The 19,783-nt window shown below is 38.6% G+C and overlaps 1 long non-coding RNA gene across 2 annotated transcripts; it reads right to left on the reverse strand.

Moving 5' to 3' along the window:
- Positions 1–2,972: 2,972 nt before the first annotated feature.
- Positions 2,973–15,146, reverse strand: LOC131547136 (uncharacterized). Of its 2 annotated transcripts, none has more exons than XR_009272856.1 (4): positions 14,898–15,146; positions 9,856–9,948; positions 4,401–8,503; positions 2,973–4,097 (listed from the first exon to the last, which is right to left on the reverse strand). It is a non-coding gene; the product is annotated as an uncharacterized LOC131547136 (long non-coding RNA). The 2 variants fall into 2 exon arrangements; XR_009272855.1 differs by having other exon boundaries at positions 9,819–9,948.
- Positions 15,147–19,783: the final 4,637 nt, after the last annotated feature.

Here is a 19,783-nt window from a genome sequence, read left to right on the forward strand (position 1 = left end):
AGTGTTACAAGAGAGCGTTCATAGTTGCAATCTGAGTTTTCAATAGAATTTCATTTAAAGGAAAACACCAAAGTATCTACTCAGGGACTACATTCCATGTCTTTTCTCATGACAAATAAATAAATTAAGAATTAAATAATATATTTATACCTCTCAAAAGTTTAGGATCGATAAGATGTTGTAATGTTTTTGAAAGACATTCATTTTTGCTTATACCAATGCTGCATTTATTTGATTCAAAATGCAATAAAAACAGTATTGTGAAATATAATTGCTTTTCATTTTAAAATGTAATTTATTGTAGCCCTTAATCCAGTCTTCACACAAAATTCTCCACATGATCCTTCAGAAATCATTCTTATATGCTGATTTGGTGCTCAAGAAATCTCAATCTTCATTCTTAAAAAAAAAAAAAAAAAAAAAAAAAAACTGTCACTTGAATTTAATGCATCCTTGCTGAAAACAAGTATTAATTTCTTACAAAAAAATAAATAAAAATCTTAAATCCAACTGTCAATGTGTATAGTTCAAGTTTTCCAAAAAAAAAAAATTAAAAGAATTATGGGTCACCCCCTTCTAATGAACAGGTTTGACTACTTTAGTAATTCTAGGGAATTGTGTACTTCTAATTTTAAAGCAACAGTTTGGACAGGACTCTTTTCTATTCTAACATGACAATGCCTCTGTGTACAAGGCAAGGTTCAAAAAGAAATGATTTAGGAAGAACTTGACTGGTCCGCAGAAAGCCAAGTCCTAATCCAAGCTGAACACCTCTGGTGTGACTTTAAATGCAGATCTTGAGCCAAAAACTCTTTACCAAACACCAATGACTTGTACATATGGGTACAGTCATTTTAGACACGTCCAAAACTGTTGCAACAGATGGAAATACCATTTTTAAATACATGAATTATGTTTCCATCTTTGTTGCCACAGTTTTGGAAGTGCCTTTTTCTGTTCTAAAGAAGGGGGTGTCCCAATACGTTTGTCCATATAGTGTATGCACAAGTCATTGGTGTTTGGTAAAGACTTTTTGGCTCAAGATCTGCATTTAAAGTCACACCAGAGGTGTTCAGCTTGGATTAGGACTTGGCTTTCTGCAGACCAGTCAAGTTCTTCCACACTGACTAAATCAATCATTTCTTTTTTAACCTTGCCTTATACACAGAGGCATTGTCATGTTAGAATAGAAAAGAGTCCTGTCCAAACTGTTGCTTTAAAATTAGAAGCACACAATTCCCTAGAATATCATTGTATGCTTAAACATTAAGATTTGTACTCATGGAAATTACTAAAGTAGTCAAATATGTTCATTAGAAGGGGGTGACCCAATACTTTCGGAAATATAGTGTGTGTGTATATATATATATATACACATACAGTGGGTACGGAAAGTATTCAGACCCCTTAAATTTTTCACTCTGTGTTATATTGCAGCCATTTGCTAAAATCATTTAAGTTCATTTTTTTCCTCATTAATGTACACACAGCACCCCATATTGACAGAAAACACAGAATTGTTGACATTTTTGCAGATTTATTAAAAAGAAAACTGAAATATCACATGGTCCTAAGTATTCAGACCCTTTGCTCAGTATTTAGTAGAAGCACCCTTTGATCTAATACAGCCATGAGTCTTTTGGGAAAGATGCAACAAGTTTTTCACACCTGGATTTGGGGATCCTCTGCCATTCCTCCTTGCAGATCCTCTCCAGTTCTGTCAGGTTGGATGGTAAACGTTGATGGACAACCATTTTTAGGTCTCTCCAGAGATGCTCAATTGGGTTTAAGTCAGGGCTCTGGCTGGGCCATTCAAGAACAGTCACGGAGTTGTTGTGAAGCCACTCCTTCGTTATTTTAGCTGTGTGCTTAGGGTCATTGTCTTGTTGGAAGGTAAACCTTCGGCCCAGTCTGAGGTCCTGAGCATTCTGGAGAAAGTTTTCGTCCAGGATATCCCTGTACTTGGCTGCATTCATCTTTCCCTCGATTGCAACCAGTTGTCCTGTCCCTGCAGCTGAAAGACACCCCCACAGCATGATGCTGCCACCACCATGCTTCACTGTTGGGACTGTATTGGACAGGTGATGAGCAGTGCCTGGTTTTCTCCACACATACCGCTTCGAATTAAGGCCAAAGTTCTATCTTGGTCTCATCAGACCAGAGAATCTTATTCAGGTGTTTTTAGCAAACCCATGCGGGCTTTCATGTGTCTTGCACTGAGGAGAGGCTTCCGTCGGGCCACTCTGCCACAAAGCCCTGACTGGTGGAGGGCTGCAGTGATGGTTGACTTTCTACAACTTTCTCCCATCTCCCGACTGCATCTCTGGAGCTCAGCCACAGTGATCTTTGGGTTCTTCTTTACCTCTCTCACCAAGGCTCTTCTCCCCCGATAGCTCAGTTTGGCCGGACGGCCAGCTCTAGGAAGGGTTCTGGTCGTCCCAAACGTCTTCCATTTAAGGATTATGGAGGCCACTGTGCTCGTAGGAACCTTAAGTGCAGCAGAAATTTTTTTGTAACCTTGGCCAGATTTGTGCCTTGCCACAATTCTGTCTCTGAGCTCTTCAGACAGTTCCTTTGACCTCATGATTCTCATTTGCTCTGACATGCACTGTGAGCTGTAAGGTCTTATATAGACAGGTGTGTGGCTTTCCTAATCAAGTCCAATCAGTATAACCAAACACAGCTGGACTCAAATGAAGGTGTAGAACCATCTCAAGGATGATCAGAAGAAATGGACAGCACCTGAGTTAAATATATGAGTGTCAGAGCAAAGGGTCCGAATACTTAGGACCATGTGATATTTAAGTTTTTCGTTTTTAATAAATCTGCAAAAATGTCTGTCAATTTTCTGTCAATATGGGGTGCTGTGTGTACATTAATGAGGAAAAAAAAAAGAACTTAAATGATTGCAATATAACAAAGAGTTTCCGTACCCACTGTTTATATATATATATATATATATATATATATATAGTCCACTGTTGCAGGTGCAGATGGAACTGACGGAGTATTTCTCTCCATCTCACAAAGACCTCCAGAGCAGCTATGAAGACTAAACAGTGCATTAGCATTATGCTAACATAGCCCAGGATTAATGAACATGAAAGGCAGCAAAGCCTTGGTAAGATGGTCTTCAGCAGTCGGTAGCTGGAGAAATCGATGTGAGAAGCAGAAGCAAGGCACATCTACTTGAGTCACTCCAACAGGAAAAAGAACAGCTCTGGGCCACAGAAAGAGAACATCCTTCTTCTTAAAACAATGTATTGCAACACCAACACAACCGCTGAAACTCCAAAAAAATCCCTCCAAAAAGTGCTAATAGTTCTATCTCTGATGACTCAAAACAAAGAATCACCTTACAGTGATTGGCTACCTTTCAGTGTTTTTCACTTGTCAAGTATTTCTTAATTTTCGGATGCTCTCAACACTTTCTTCCCTCCACTTTAAATCTGTCCTCTGCAGGAGATTCCTGCTCAGCTTTTGTAGAGAAAGAATTGAAAACACCCACTTATTTCTGCATATATTTATTTTTATTAAATTGTGTTTATTTGCATACTGAGATAAAAGTTTTTTTTTATTATTATTTATTTTATTTCAGTGATGTAAAAGTGTTTTCTCACATTTATGTCTCCAAAAAAAAAAAAAAAAAAGATGAGTGTGTTTTCTGACACAGCTGCATGGCCTGGCTGCCCTATTGAGACAAGTGCACGGCATATGAATGTGGATCACCCACTGACACGCCTACAGCACCAAACATTCCTGCACCTTCCTGCCCGTCTAAACAAAATAAATCAATCACATTAAAAACCCACACAAAAAAATGGCATGTCAACACTAGGCCTGATATAGGCTGGATCGTAATTTTTAAGTAGATTTTCATGTTACATCCTTGGCCATTACATCAGAACACAAATACAGTGGTGAGCTTTGATCACAGCATGGTGAAAAATTTATGAAGAACAAGATGGCTGAGGGAGACCAGATCGAGGTACCAGTAAGCAGGACAGAAGGTTCTTGGATGTACGCAAAAACGTGCCGTCACACTCGTCTGCTGCCAAGAGAGACGAAGGGCTCCCAACAAACCTTCAGATCACAAGCTGTAGAAATAAGACATTTGAGACAATAAATACCTTAACACAATGTGGACATTAGAAACCTGGCTCACTTCATATCTAAATCAACTCCATGTGGAGATCCTCCGAAATAAAGAGGAAAAGTAGTTAGGTTATTGCAATTCAGAAAATTCATACATTCATTGTTTATTTTATATATATATATATATATATATATGTGTGTGTGTGTGTGTGTGTGTGTGTGTTATTTTTGTATTATTTGCTTATCTATTTTGCATTCCTTGGAAATAAAAATTAATATCGGGAATGAAAGTGTTATACACTTACAATAAAGTTTGCGGTTTGGGTCGAACTAAAACAAACAAGGGGAAAAAAACTGGAGGTTACTGGAGATTTTGAGTTGATGAGCAGCCCTCATGCATTCAGTTCCACTTGGTTCCACACAGATAAGACTGGAATTTTAACACACTCAAGCGAGGGCTAATTAAAACCCCACACTCTGTGTTGCCAGAACAGGAATCAATATGCTTATTTAATTAATCTATACATCACACAAGTGCACACAAGATCAGCCCCAAACCAGCTCACTTGGCTCAAGAAAAAAAAAAAGAAAAAAAAACAGAAACAGAAAAAAGACAAACATACTTGGCTCTCCATTTGTGCTTGACGATAATGTTGAATGTTTGAAAGCGCTAAAAGTTTGCTCCTCGAGGGCTTACAAAGTCAATTACATACAGAAACACACTGTATGCTGCGCACGCAATAGTCACAAACATAGGCCCTTTTTACTAATTGAATCGAGTTCAATGGCATTAACAAAAGAATCTCATTATCTAGACTTCTCCAAATGCTCTGCCCTCTGGAACTCTTTCACACTTTCAGGCTGCTCCGAAAACTCGGCTTCATAAAGCAGGTCCCAGGCCTGTGAGAAGTGCTAATTTGTAAACGTGTCTGTGAAAGAGAACAGAAGGTTATTAATAATTCCCTTGACCTTGTTCGAATCAGATATCACAATGAAGGGTAATGTTCAATAATTGATTTACTCAGGCTCAGTTGTCTCTTTAAGAATGATGATTTTTAAACGTGCTGACACTTTTACTCTAGCCGAACGAAATGGTATTATTACTGGATACTGGCAAAGACCGGTTGAGATTTAAAACCGAATGTGGGCTTACTTTTCTTGAGGCCTGGATTTTATATTCAAAAGCGCCATTTCTGGCAAATTGCACTGAAACCCCTGGAGGGGTCTTGAGGGGGTGTTCTAAATTTTGTGTCATTTAAAATTCTAAATGTTTCAGTTATATATAAAACATAGAAAACATCACAAGCTGATGTGCTAATGAACTTTAGACAAAACTGCAGCAATGATTTAGACTGGATCTTTTCATCAGCCATAGAGGGTTCCTTGGCAAATGACGAGATGCTCATGTTTTGTCCTTAAAATGAAATTCATAAATACAACAACACCTACAAAAATGTCCAGATACAACTGTCCTGATATAATGAAGAAAAAGGGCAATTTAAAGACAGAAATTCTTGAAAAGAAAAGCTTACTTATTAACATTTATATTAAAATATTAGAAAGGTAATGTAAGATCAGATGTAGAACGGAGAGACTCTCCAAATTTTTTTTAACATTTTTATTAAAAATACTTTCTATATTCATAAATAAAATATAGTAAATCTATTAAACTTATATATTATATACTAACTTGTATATAAAAAAATATTTAGATTACACGTACATTTGATGTTTTTACACATCAAGACTTTGTTTGATTTCTTATACCACATCAGACCAATAAGAAAAGAGTACATTTCTAAGCGTTTCCAATTAATTTTTTTCATTCTGTTAAAAGATTTTTCCTCATATGTCATTGACCCACCTACAGGATCATTGACCTCAAACGAGGATCTCGACCGCGTCGTTTCTCTCTCCTACAGTTCACTCCCCTTTCACTTTATCAATTCAATCTTCCTCTGTTATCTAACCCTCGTTTCTTTTATTTCTCCTTTTGTTTTTGGCCTCAAAATCCAATTAGGCTTCATCTGAAACACCAGCAGTGTGGGAACTTTATCCATTCATGAGGGGAGATAACTAAACTAATTAAGCCTAGGTTCCTCTCTGAAGCTTGCTTGAATGTGCAAATTAAAAATGCAGACAGAGCCTAGATTGGATTAGATAGGCCATGTAAATAGGGGGAGGACTTTATCTTTAAATGCCACTAAATTGTTTTCTGCTCCCTCTCTCGGCACCCGTTTTTTACACCTCCCGCTCACAGACACTTTTAATGACGCCACGGCGCAGGGAGGGAGGGGAGAGAGGGCAGAAACAGTGAGAGATCTGGAAAGCGGGGCCATCTGGGCACACTGGCTGGGTGTTAGTAGTGCCAAACAGGAGTGAATGAAGGTTGGGGTGATTTTCAGCAACATGTGAAGAAACGCTGGCTGTTTGCTCTAATGGCCTCCTCTCCAGCAGAGTAAACACAAACACTAAGCCTGCTGAGTCCTGTTTACTCCAGTTAGCTGCCCTCTCTGGCCCACAGGACCACCCTGTGCTCCCTAACACACCCACATGCTGCAGCCAGGCCCAAATAAGCTTCCTCTTGGGGCTCACAGCGCAGACAATCAATGGACGGGGGTCTGGACAGAATGTCCGAGCCATCGTACCATCATGCTTCTGTTAAAGAGAACGAAAGAGTGATTAGGACAAGATCCAGCATTGTGTTCATCAGTCAGTGTGTTAACTTGTTCCGTTATAATACATGACACAATGTGTATTTGAATATTTGAAAGATGAAACATGTCAGGCATCAGCTCCATTTTTCAGAGCAAATCCCACAGTGCCAAGGACAATTGTAGTCTGATTAATATGTTTACACTACAAATTTTACCAACCACAAAGTTTTAAGCAGCAAGTCTCTATATTCACCAAGGCTGCATTTCTTTGATCAAAAATACAGCAAAAAAAAAAAACTGCAATAGTCAATAGTCAAATATCATTACAATTTAAAATAACTGTTTTCTATTTAAATATAATGTATTCCTGTATTTTCAATAGCTATTACTCCAGTCAGTGTCACATGATCTTTCAGAAATCATTCTAATATGCTGATTTGCTGCTCAAGAAACATTCCTTATTGATATCAGTTTTGAAAACAGTTGTGCTGCTTAATATTTTTGTGGAAGCCATGATACATTTTTTTTTTTTCAAGATTCTTTGACAAATAGAAAAAGTTATTTGAAAAAAAAGCATTTCTTTGAATTTCTTTTCAACGTTATAAATGTCTTTACCATCAATTTATATCAATTTAATGCATCCTTGCTGAATAAAATAATATTTTTTTTTAAAACTTGACCCTAAATTTTGAAAAAGCAGGATGAAGCTAGATCTGTTAGCTTTTTTAAACTGTGAAGTCAAAGTGTGAAAATATTAATGTGAGTTTTATACATTTTAACATCTTAAGAACTACGTATAGTCTTGTTTTTCAGCTCTGTTTGCTAGAGAATTCTGTTAAAATTCTAATTAATGGCTTTAGAAATGTTCCTTTCACACATTATCACAACACATCCTGAAAGCACAGCCTACCAGCAGAGAGCAACTTAATTTGAAGCTTTGATCAAATAAAATTAAGAGTATGACAACTGACCATGTTTAAAATTATATGGCATATAAGCTACCACAGTGCCTAAAAAAAAGTTCATTTAAATCTCTCAAGCATGATCAGATGAACACAAAGTAACATGAAGACTCCGTAGGCTGTCAAACATGGGAATAGTGCGTTCAGAGGCGGATGATTGAGTTCAAACGGGACTTGATGACAAGGTGATTACAGTTATTATGTTGGCACGCTGAAACATTTCTAACAGGAGATTGAATTAAGCAAGCATCAGTACGAGTTAATTTAACCCACAAACGTAGCGCTACAGAGCCGAAACACAACAGCTGCATCCATAGGAAAAGGCCTCCCAGATGGGTTTCCGTCTCACCACTAGCCTACAGGCCACCTTGATAGACCTCTGCTCATGTCAGCCACTGCCAAACGAGAACCATCCTGACTGCTTCACTGCAGAGAGAGAGACAGAGAGAGAGAGAAATAGGGATAAAAGGAGAGGAAATGTGAAGGGTGATATGTGCCATTGGAAGAGGTGATGGAAGAGGAAGTTGTAGCGTGAGACAGGCAGCAGGGGGAGCAGCTCTTCTATTGATTGGAGGCAAAGATAGAAGAGGCTTCAAACCTGCTGTGGGGCGGCCGGGTGAGACCAGCCAACATACCCAACTACGGCTTCACTTCAGCGGGCTCTGGAGGGGCTGTCTACCCGAGTCTCCCCACTGCTCTTATGTGGAAATCATCGGCTTTGTTGCTATGCAGGAACAGATGACAGCGGTGTAAATAAACTTCATCCTGTATCGCCGTCTTCTAAAATGACTAAGCAAACAGATTGCAGTTTTAGTCGAGAATGGATGCCAGGACTGTGAACAGTAATAATTCAAGGACAATTATTCAACATATTAACAACTCAAAAGCTGTAATGATAAAAAAGGATGTCCATGAAAGTGAAATTAAAAATGACATTTCAGTATCAGACATTAAACAGACACCTCCGAAACGTTAAAGTTGGAAAGCAGGTCAAGCGAGATATAAATGAGACCACCTGACCGCAGTTAATACCTGACTCATGCGCTTCCCGGAAATAATGACACGTTGGAAAGATTTATCAGTTTATTTACTACGAAATAAAAGTATCTGTCATTCTAAATTGCGAGGTAAAAAAGCACCTGAATGGAAGGGGGAAATTGGCAGAAAAGGTAATTTCCTTTCATTAACTCGTCTGCTCTGGTAAGCGCTTGTTAAATTTAGGGTTCACCAGATCACACTGAGGTGTGTGTGTGTTGTGGCCAAAAACATCTGCTAATGAGAGATTCCTGATGGAAAATTGGCTGGCGGACAGAACTAGGCGCAGCTAAAATCTCAAAATTTCTCGGTGGGAAATTTTCTCTTGGCATGTTTAATTCGGTCACTATGGATTTTGAATATATTTGCATGCTTGTGTGTGCGTGTGTTTGTTCTGCGTCTAGGCCTTTCTTTTGTCCCCATTAATTTTTTAGCTATGCAAAGACATTCAAGTGAGGCCACTCAAGTCAGGAAGTGTTAAACTTGCCAAGTGCAGACAATTAAGAGCTCTCGAGACAAAATGGAGAAGTGAGAACTCGCAGAGCTGCTATTGAAGGAGCTTTAATACTCTTTACTTTAAAAACACACACATACGGCAGGGTTGTTCACCTCCTCGTCTTTGTGTTAGCCTCTAACCCCAATATTTTTACAACAGGAACGCAAGACTTAAATTGGGTGAAACAATTTTTCCACAGCCTCAAACCATCTTAAATCACGGCCCCCGGAAGAGGCTTTGCTCTTGCAGCAGCATCATTAGGGCTTTAAATGTTTTCAAAACATCCCTCATTAGCAACGGCCCTTCCAACCACAGGCACACATTTACATCCACAAACAACGACTTCCTGGATTGCATTCCAATGGAGGTAAGAATTTGCCACAGTGGCGATGTATCAAAAAAGGCCTAATCTGTTATTCCCAGAGCTGACAGCTAGCTGACAACACCTAGTCTTTATAAACACACACATCAGTCCTGATGCCCTCGTGACGGTATATGACAGACGTGAGATGAGTCATTTGGGGTGGCTGAAAGAATAGACGTGTGTCTGCGTGCGTATGAAACTCTGCTCACCTTGACCAGCCCACGTGTATGGGGGCACGACACTGACCTTGGCATCTTGGCGATTAATTTGCCCGATCTTGTCTCCCATGGTTTGAGTAGCATGTGTGTCAGGTCCGATGAAGGTGACACCTTCTGCTGCCTGCCGAGATAATAAAGGCTTTACCTTTACAGCTCAAGCATATCAGGTAGAAGCCGAGCATGTTCACTCTCGTGTAAATAAGCGTGTTTGAGACACAGAGAGTGTAGGTGGGCAAAAAAGCAGCTATATATGCTCATTCCTACTCATTTTCTTCAGAGCAGCTCATCGTCAAGCTGGAGATATTTGCTGGAAACAGTGCGGAGGGTACCGTGGCAGATCTCTGGGCCCATCTAGCTCAGAGAACAGCTCAGGTAAGACCGCGGTAGCAAAGGGAATGGTTAATTACAGCCTGACACCTCGACGAGACCCAGAGATTAGCGGGAAGGCAGAGCGGAAGGTCTAGTGGACGCAGGTCTAGTGGAAACGCGATCTGCACACTGAGACGAAAATGTAGGGAACATAATATCTGTCTACTGTTTGGTTGATCCTACACTCGGACATTCCCACTACATAGAAAGTTATATTGTAGATATAAAAACTATCATTAAAATATTACCAAATTACAAATACAAGGAACACCAGATTTATTTTTGTTGGCTAGTGAAGTGATTTCAGAACTTATATTAGAACACATTCTCTAGAAAAGATTACTCACAGTAAGAAATGAATACAAAAAGTAATTATTTATATTTATTGCGCAGATTAATAGGAATCTCTTCTATATATTTATTTTTCAAAGGAATAAATCACAATATTATTTTAAAATATGATTCATTTTTAACCATCATTAATATTATTATTTAAAAAAATATTAATTTATGTAAATATTAATTTAATATTTTATTAATTAATATGTGACCCTGGACCACAAAACCAGTCTTAAGTTGCACGGATATATTTGTAGCAATAGCCAAAAATACATTGTATGGGTCAAAATTATCGATTTTTCCTTTATGCCAAAAATCATTAGGATATTAATTAAAGATCTTTAGATAAATTTATATTTTGAAGATATTTTGTAAAGTTCCTACAGTAAATATATCAAAACTTAATTTTTGACTAGTAATATGCATTGCTAAGGACCTCATTCGGACAACTTTAAAGGTGATTTTCTCAATATTTTGATTTTTTTTGCACCCTCTGATTCCAGATTTTCAAATAGTTGTATCTCAGCCAAATATTGTCCTATCCTAACAAATCATACATCAATGGAAATTTATTTATTCAGCTTTCAGGTGATGTATAAATCTCAATTTCAAAAAATGTATCCTTATGACTGGTTTTGTGGTCCAGGGTCACATATATAAAAGATTCCACACAGTAAGAAATTAAAACAATAAGTAATTGTTTATATTTATTTTACAAATTAATAGGATCCTCTGCTATATATTGATTTTTCAAACTCAATAAATCACATAATACTATTTAAAAATATTATCAATATTTAAGCATTATTATTATTTTAAGATATTAATTTAATTATTAATTTAACAATTTATTAATTAATATATAAAACATTATATTTATATATTTTATATGAACATATATACAGTAATATTTTTAAACAATAAATACAAAATAACTAAGTAAATAATAACAAATGAATAATAAGATAGAGATAAAATAACCAGATAATTATTTAGTGTGCTTTTCTGAGAGCCTCCCAGGTTAACAGTGCAGATATAAGCCAACTGTGATCTCTGTTGTGACATCTTACAAATTAAGCACAATAAAAAGTTCAAGCTCTCCCAAATGTCACTCACTTTCCCTTCACAGGTCTCTATTTACCAAAAACAAACTAAGGGCTAGAGGGGGTGACAGGAGCTGTTCTTCCCCTGAAAACAGGTGTTTCACCGCCAATGGCCGTGAACAACCTCATTGCAGCACACTCTGACATTTGTGTATGTGTGTGTGTGTGTGTGTGTGTGTGTAAACTGTGTCCAATATCACTGTTATCATGCCATTGAGGCCCTGCAGAGGAGGATATGTGCCCCCTCCCAACACACAACCTTTACTTTACCTCACTTTTCCCTCCACCACCATTTACTACAGACTCTTAACATAATAAAGGGAACCTGGAGAACTAATCCTCAGAAATCTGCTTTCCTCTCTCGCCTGTTCCTTCAGGCAATACAGCACGAGAAAACACTTCATTTGAATTCTTAAACTGTACAAACTGTGAATGAGCTCCTTTTAACTGCAAATGTCATTACATCTCCATTTCCAGGGGAGAGCAGTAGGGGAAAAGAGGCTCTCTCACATTCATGACAAACCCTTTTAAATAGGGCACAATGGGGCAAGGGGGCTGATGACCCCCAAAAAGGCAGGGGCCATAATATCAAATGCATTTACCTGGCACTTATGTTTCGAATGGAGGTCTTTGCTCTTATTCCACAAAACAAATGCATACACACTTGAGAGGCGGTGACCCTTTAGAGCAAAATTGTATCACTGTTCCTTAAAGGATTTAAAGGGATAGTTCACCTAAATATGAAAATTCTGTCATAATTTACTCACCCTCATGTCTCTTTCTGAAAATGTATGACTGACATTCTTCTGTGGAACATAGAAAAGATATATTGAGAAATGTCTTGTTTTTTTTCTCTTCCAAATGACTTCAAAATACCTACATTTATGTTTCACAGAAAAACTACAGTAAGTCCTACAGGTTTGGAATGGCACGAGACGAGAGTGATTAAATGATCACAGAATTTTCATTTTGGGATGAACTATCCCATTAACGTATGAATTTTGTCATGTTTAAAATAAATAACAATAGTGGAAACTCTCTGAAATGTATATACCATTTTGTTTCACTGCTGAAAGGCTTTATTCTTGAGAAACGGCCCATTCAGGACTGGCATATTGTCAAAATGACTCGCGAGGTGTCCATCCGCATTCACAAACAGCAGTGAGAAACATTAAACATGACATGAGAGAAATCTTGACAATCCTAAAAGCCGCAAAACACAAGCACAACATCTTGCGGGAAACCAGCCAAACCAAACATGGCATATGGCAGCCATTAAAGTGATCCGGCATCAGAGCCGACTTCAGCCATTAAAAAAGCCACACACAGTATTTCTGCTTGATCATGTCACTTTAGCAGATCTAATTGGCTGCGTTCTGTCCATGTTTCACAGCAACAGTAAACCACACTACCCAGCCGGTCCCTTTCATCTCAGCAGAATTACATTAGCGCAGCTGTGTTCGACAGAGGCCGCAACACATCACGACAGCTAACAACACTCGGAATGATTAGAAAAGCAATAAATCCCAGCTTTCACTAGCACGTTATGATATTTAAAATCACAGCCTCATCACTGTCAGCGGTCAGACGCCATTTGAATATAAAGGTGAGGATTCTGAAAAGGATGAAATGTGAAATTTGGCTCAGTTTTTCAGATAACCCATTTTCTGAGCTACGTTGTGAATTAGCACGTGCTAGCAGGCAGCCAGAAGCGGAGACGACTAGCGCTGCATTGATATTCCCTGAGTGTACGTCCATTCACGACTTCACTCTGTTCACCCTGGTAGCGTTCGGATCAAAGGAAACTTTCCTCGAAGCACATCTGATCAAACTCAGCTGTACTTCACTCAAATACACAGCCACATTTGTATTCCCACAGTGCATTCTGCTCAAAGATGCTATTTACAGGACTACAAGAAGCTGTTACATGTGGACTGAAATAAACCAACACAATTGTATGACTTAAAATCACAAGGATTGATTGTATTTTGACCCGTTTTTAGATCTAAATTGCCATATAGCCAGTCATTAAGTATCCGTAGCATAATCCCACTTCGGTTATACCTCTTTTTCCTGTTTGCAAAACCATCTACATTGACTTGTGATGAAACTACTGACGTGGGGGGGTACAAGCCCTCTGAATAGTGCAAACACACTCACACACACACACACACACACACATTTGACTACCACTGAGTGGGGCACAAAAAAGGAGAAAAAATGGCAAAGATTAACTTATTGAGGTCTCCATTGCCATAGCAACACAGAATAGTTTTGATGCGTCTCCCTTCACAGTCAATGAGGTTTGAACGTATCACGGAGCAGATAGCTTTTCCGTGGCTTGTTACTAAGGGGGCTATTTAATGCAGATACTGCTGTGCGTCTGAGCACAGATGGCTGAATACTCGAGCATGGGCACTTTGAAGAGAGCTCCCGTCCACATTTTCAGGGGGCCGCTTTGCAACATTGATCTGAAAGGGGGGAACGGTTGTTAATAATGAATAAATCAACAATGGGGAGAATAGCCCAGGCAGAAGCAGTTAAAATGGAATAGCGTATGACTCTGGAGTGATGCAGCGGATTAAAACATGATGGTTGTCATCGCTCGCCGTACGATCGGGCCGTTGTGATATGACACACCAGAATCAAGTAAATATGGGTTTGGGAGAGATTCTAATCGAGCGGACGTCATCTTAATTGAGCTGTCAGTCAAACTGAATACTGCTGTTCTGTTTTTGTCTTGGCATATTACTGTATTACTCATGGATGCCCGCTCGTACTGGACAGCGTAACGGCTTCGTTTAGTCACTCTGGCATGGAGGAACACGCTGCTGGTTTGGGCCATTCAAAACGTGCTCGCTAGCTGTCATAAAATCATAGTTAAATTTTTTATTTCCTCTTTTTCCCGTTTATTTTTTAATATTGTATGAGGAGAGAGAAATACAAGAAAAATCTCCCTCACATTTTTGAGTAAACAACGTGCTCATTAACATGCTAATTTTCTCAGCAGGAATATGAAAAGTTGTGCAAAATACACTCCATTTGCAAAAACACTTCCGTCCTCACAAAATAATTTAATTACGCTGTAGGACACAAGCCATTCAATGCCCACCGGCAACACAGAGAAGAAACAGAACACTCCAAGCATATATACTAAACACAGCAAACACCTGCCCTTGCTGAAAATCCCCACACCTGTGAATGTTGCTGTGTGAACATCCATGTTTGACACGTTTGCCGCAGTTGTTCATACACGCACCTGAAGATATCGTTGACCCTGTGGCAGTGCCGCCACCCCTTTCCTGTCGCCCGGGCCTATCCCCCTGACGCTGAAGGACGTGGCAGACAGGTGAGTGTAAACAATTCATCACTACTGTGACACCTCCACATCTGCCAGGCACAACAGGGCCAGGGAAGCTGTCAGTCACCTCCGCCAGCCTAACTCCCCTCAGCCTCGCTGGAGCAGGACCACTATTACAAGCAGATGTTTCCTTTTATGAAAGCCGCATGCAAGACTTTCAGACACCTTGGAGACCTGGGAGACAATACCAAATATCATTATTGCATAGATTTATACAATTAATCCACAAAAAAATTAATTAAGGAATTATAATGCATAAAATGTTTTGTTTGAATATATTGTTTCTGATAGCAGATAAATTAACTTGAGTTAAGGTGGTGTCATTTGTGTGTGTATTTGTGGAAATGAAAAAAGCCGGGTGGCTTTAAATCATGTATATAAAAGGACCAGAAATAAATGCACTACTACTACTGCTACTAATAACAATAATAATACATTTGTCAAAAAATATAAAATTATTATTATTACTGTTATTATCAATGTTATTGTAAAACGGACAATTATTATTTTTATAAATGTGTCATTGTTAAATGTATTGTTGTTAAAAATAATAATAATAATGTTGTAAGTAATATTATGACATTTTGTAAGTAGCGTTGTTCAAATAAATTTTTATAGCATTAATAAAATAAACACACACACACACACACACATACATATACATATGTGTGTGTGTGTGTGTGTGTATATATATATATATATATGTATGCGCGTGTGTGTGTGTGCGCGTTTTTGTGAAAAGTCAGGACATAGATTTGTATAATGACAAAGGTATGACATAGGTTTTACAAGGTGAAGGTGACATCTCAGGACATTGACCCATGTCCCCACTTTTCAAAACACTTATAAATCATACAGAGTGAGGTTTTTTTGGGGAAAGTTGAAATGCACAGTCTCCTGTAAGGTGTAGGTTTAGGTGTAGGGTTGGCGTAGGGCAATAGCACATACAGTAAGTACACTATAAAAACCATTACGCCTATGTATATATACACACACACACACACACACACACACATACATACATATATAGTATTTATTTTATTAATGTTATGGTATATTTTTGGCTGAACTATACCTACACAATGATATTTTATAATAGTCTACAATATTAAATAATAAGTGTAACTCATTAAGTAAAATTCGGTTTGTCTATAACTTCAGTAGATCAGAAGGCACCTCTGAAAGACATCCACCTCTGCTTGATATGAAAAGCTCTCAATTACAAGTGTCACTTAGTGATGGCCACCATTGTCTAAATGAACATACAGGCCTGGAGGGAAAAGCACCTACAGTGCTGGAACTGTGGCAGGGTGGTATTTTCATACGAATGAGGCTGACTAACAGGTGATGAGTGTCAGACCCACAAGTGGCCCATTGTCACACAGAACAAGGACAATATGAAGTCGAGTTGTTCCGTGCCCTCTCCAGCAGGGGCTGGGATCATGTGCGACCACAGCCATCCATCACCCGAGCTTTAACAATACCGCAGGACTGTGTCTCCCCATGTACATGTACTGACCCCAAACCCCTTAAATACACACTGATATATAGTAAGCAAACTAATACAATTACAGGACATTACAGATACACACCATCCAGCTGAAACATATGCCAACTTCATTCATTCAGCATATTTTACTGTGGCTTTTTATCAATTTTGATGTAAATCAACCCCACATGGTGGCACAACTCAAACTAGATCACCTACTTTAGTGCAATACCTCAGATTAACAAAACCATCAGCATCAAGGTCTTAGGTTGAGAAACAGGCTCAAGAGCAAATACTCACAGGGGACTCAATAACAATGCTGGGGTCCTGGTGGGCCACAAAGCCCATCGAGGCCTTTTGTTTCTAGAGGGGGCCTTGCATGACAATCGCAGACTGACAGGCAGCGCAGGGGGTCAGAGGAACCTGGGACAAGGCCGTATTGTTCCTCTCCCTGTGCACAAGGTGCACCTCCTTCATACCGACAGGAAACAGAGACCCGATTAAGAATAATCTAGGCAGGCCAGAGGGTTTTCAAACCAAATTACAACTGAAAAAAGGCCTTCATTTAACAGTAAAGCTTACCTGTTGTGGTTTGGGGTGGAGAGTGGAGGAAGGAGAGAATGAGGCAGGGAGTAAGGGAGACAAAAACAAAAAGATAGAGAAAGCCACCCTGTGAATTAACCCGCCATTTTCCTACTCTTTAAAAGGTAATAATTATGGAAGCAGCTGGAAACTTTTGGGGCTAGAATTAAAAGCTAAAAGCATAGCTCCCATTTGATTTTTGTTTGTTCTGCCGTGAACGGCCATTGGCTGGCCAGCGGAGGGGTTTTTGTGGTTGCAGGGGGACTGCTCTTCTATTAGGGTTTTTTTTTTTCCATGCCTCAATTTTTTCTTATCTAACACATACAAATTGAAGCAAAAGGAAAGACATGTAAATGTTGTGACATACGGAGAGGACTGCGAGTAAACAGAGGAAGGTGAAAATTGGGCAGGGTGGGGTAAAATCCCCTCAGGTAACAGGGGCAAAGATACCCCTCCCCTTTTTTTGGAGATTCGCCCCCTTTTCAACAAGCTTGACGAAATAGTGATTGCGCATACAAAAAGGTAGCCCACGCAATTGGCATAGATGGTGAGTGTCTGATTATTAACATGAAAGCCAGAGATAACAAGGTAACAACCATGGCCAGAAAACACAAAAGAGCCTCTATTACCTGGATGTTTACAGTTATTTACAGCTACAGAGAGTCCTTTCCTCTTGCTTTTCTCTGGACAATAGATGAAAATGGCCTTTTTAACATGTCAAGAGCAGCGGTGAGGATTTCCACTACTAAACTGCTAAGGGCTTGACCTGATTCCAGGTTTTCTTTAGACTGCTGGGAGGTTGGATGGCACACTTGGTTAAGACGTGGGAAGCCAGACCAAATTAACCTACAAGTCGGGCCATCGGCCAAAGACTGCAGCTGCAGAAGTACAGGTGTCTCCATCAGGGTTGTGTACCATTCAGAATTAAATTGAGAATGCCTTCAATTTGAACTGAGGTAGCAAATAGGATGTAGATATGCAATTTTAACTAGAAAAGCTTCCACACGTCAAAGTTTAGGCTGTTCAAACAGAGACAGCAATGAAAATTTTGCACAATCCTATAGATAAGATTTGTTTCACAGCAAACTTGACAGAACAATCTAAAGTGTTTGGTAACCAAAAAAGACAAAAGCATGCATTCTAATACGAATGCAATAAAGAGTACTTACATATAGCTACATAATTAATCAGACTCAATAAAATGGTATTTTGAGGCAGACAATATCTGGCAGTCGTTTTGTAACTGCCAGGCCTTTGGGGAAATTACTTTCATATGAATAATTTGTTTAAGCCAGAGATTTTCCATATTGAAATACTTTCCATTGTACTCACAGTTTGACAAATCCGCTTTCAAAAGCTGTGCTTGCCTCATTTCATACGTTTGCCACAATGCTAATCTCAAACTTGTAGAACTGAGCAAAAGCAGAGCCAAGTAAGGTCATTGGCTTGGCGTTATTTCAAAATTTATATTTTATGCTGCACAAATGTTATTTGATCCAAAGGAACGGTGGCTTTAGTGAGCTAATATCTCTCCAAAACTGAGATATAACGTGGATAGTGTCAATGCCTTCATGGGCTACTAAGATCGCTATTTCTAAATTAAGAGCAGAATCCTGTCTGTTAAATCCTGCTGAGGCATAGTAAAGGTCCAGACCGACCTGTTAATAATTTTCCCACGAAATAGGCTAATTATCCCTTTTGTTTACGGTTTAGAATTTAGAAGAACTTTTGAGTCGAATTGCGAATAGCTTTTAACGTATAGAGAATGGGAATCTACGTCACGCCGGTTGGATTCCGCCATGTTTTAGGTCACGCTCTGGAGCACATAGTGTAAACACAGCAAATCGCCACAGAAAAAGCCGACCATTTTACATTAATATTTTTTTAAATAGGCCTGCATCTTACATATGCTTACATATATAAATCTCTTTAAAGGTTAAAAAAATAAAAATAAAATAAAAATAGCTCTGTTGTTTGTCTGGGAGGCCGCAATTCATTACTATTCAGCCTCCTTCACTACGGTGCTAGGTAAAACATTTGAATTAACCATGGTTTTAAACGTATAGCGACCGTGTTTTTGGCGTATTTATTACCGTTTGCATAACCACAATTTTATTAGAAATACCAAGGATAAACTATGGTTAGAGTAGCAAAACCATGGCTAATTTTGTAAGGGGAGAATACACTATCTCAAACAGATAATTTATCATTGTTATCGTCATATTGCCCAGTAAAACTTCTCAATGTTAAGCATTAAGCCATTATAGAGGTAACAGAACTTACTAGAAGCTGCTTTGAAACGATATTGTGGCTATGCAAATTTAATACCTTGACTTGAATGAACCAAGTTGAAGATTCCTTAGAGATGCCGAACAAGGATGCAAGCGATCAAATAAATGAATGAATGAAACTTAATCCGTACAAAAAGTGGCCGGGTATTAATGAGCTGCAGCAATAACATTTCCATAATGATTTTGTTCTATTTATGGTGTGAGGGCTTACAGTTTAATGCAAATCACTATATCTATAATAGGCTATAATAAATATACAGAGATGAATTATAAAGCCACATTTGATTTGAGTTACCATACAGACTTTCAGTTTAATTTTCTTCCGAGTTCCGTAGTGAATGTAGACATTTTATATTATCTTATGTTTATATGATTCAATTTAAGATCGAGTTGGAATGATCAACGCTTACTGTATCATCAAT

The sequence above is a fragment of the Onychostoma macrolepis genome, chromosome 09, assembly GCF_012432095.1.
Source record: "Onychostoma macrolepis isolate SWU-2019 chromosome 09, ASM1243209v1, whole genome shotgun sequence".
NCBI classification, from domain to species: Eukaryota; Metazoa; Chordata; class Actinopteri; order Cypriniformes; family Cyprinidae; genus Onychostoma; species Onychostoma macrolepis.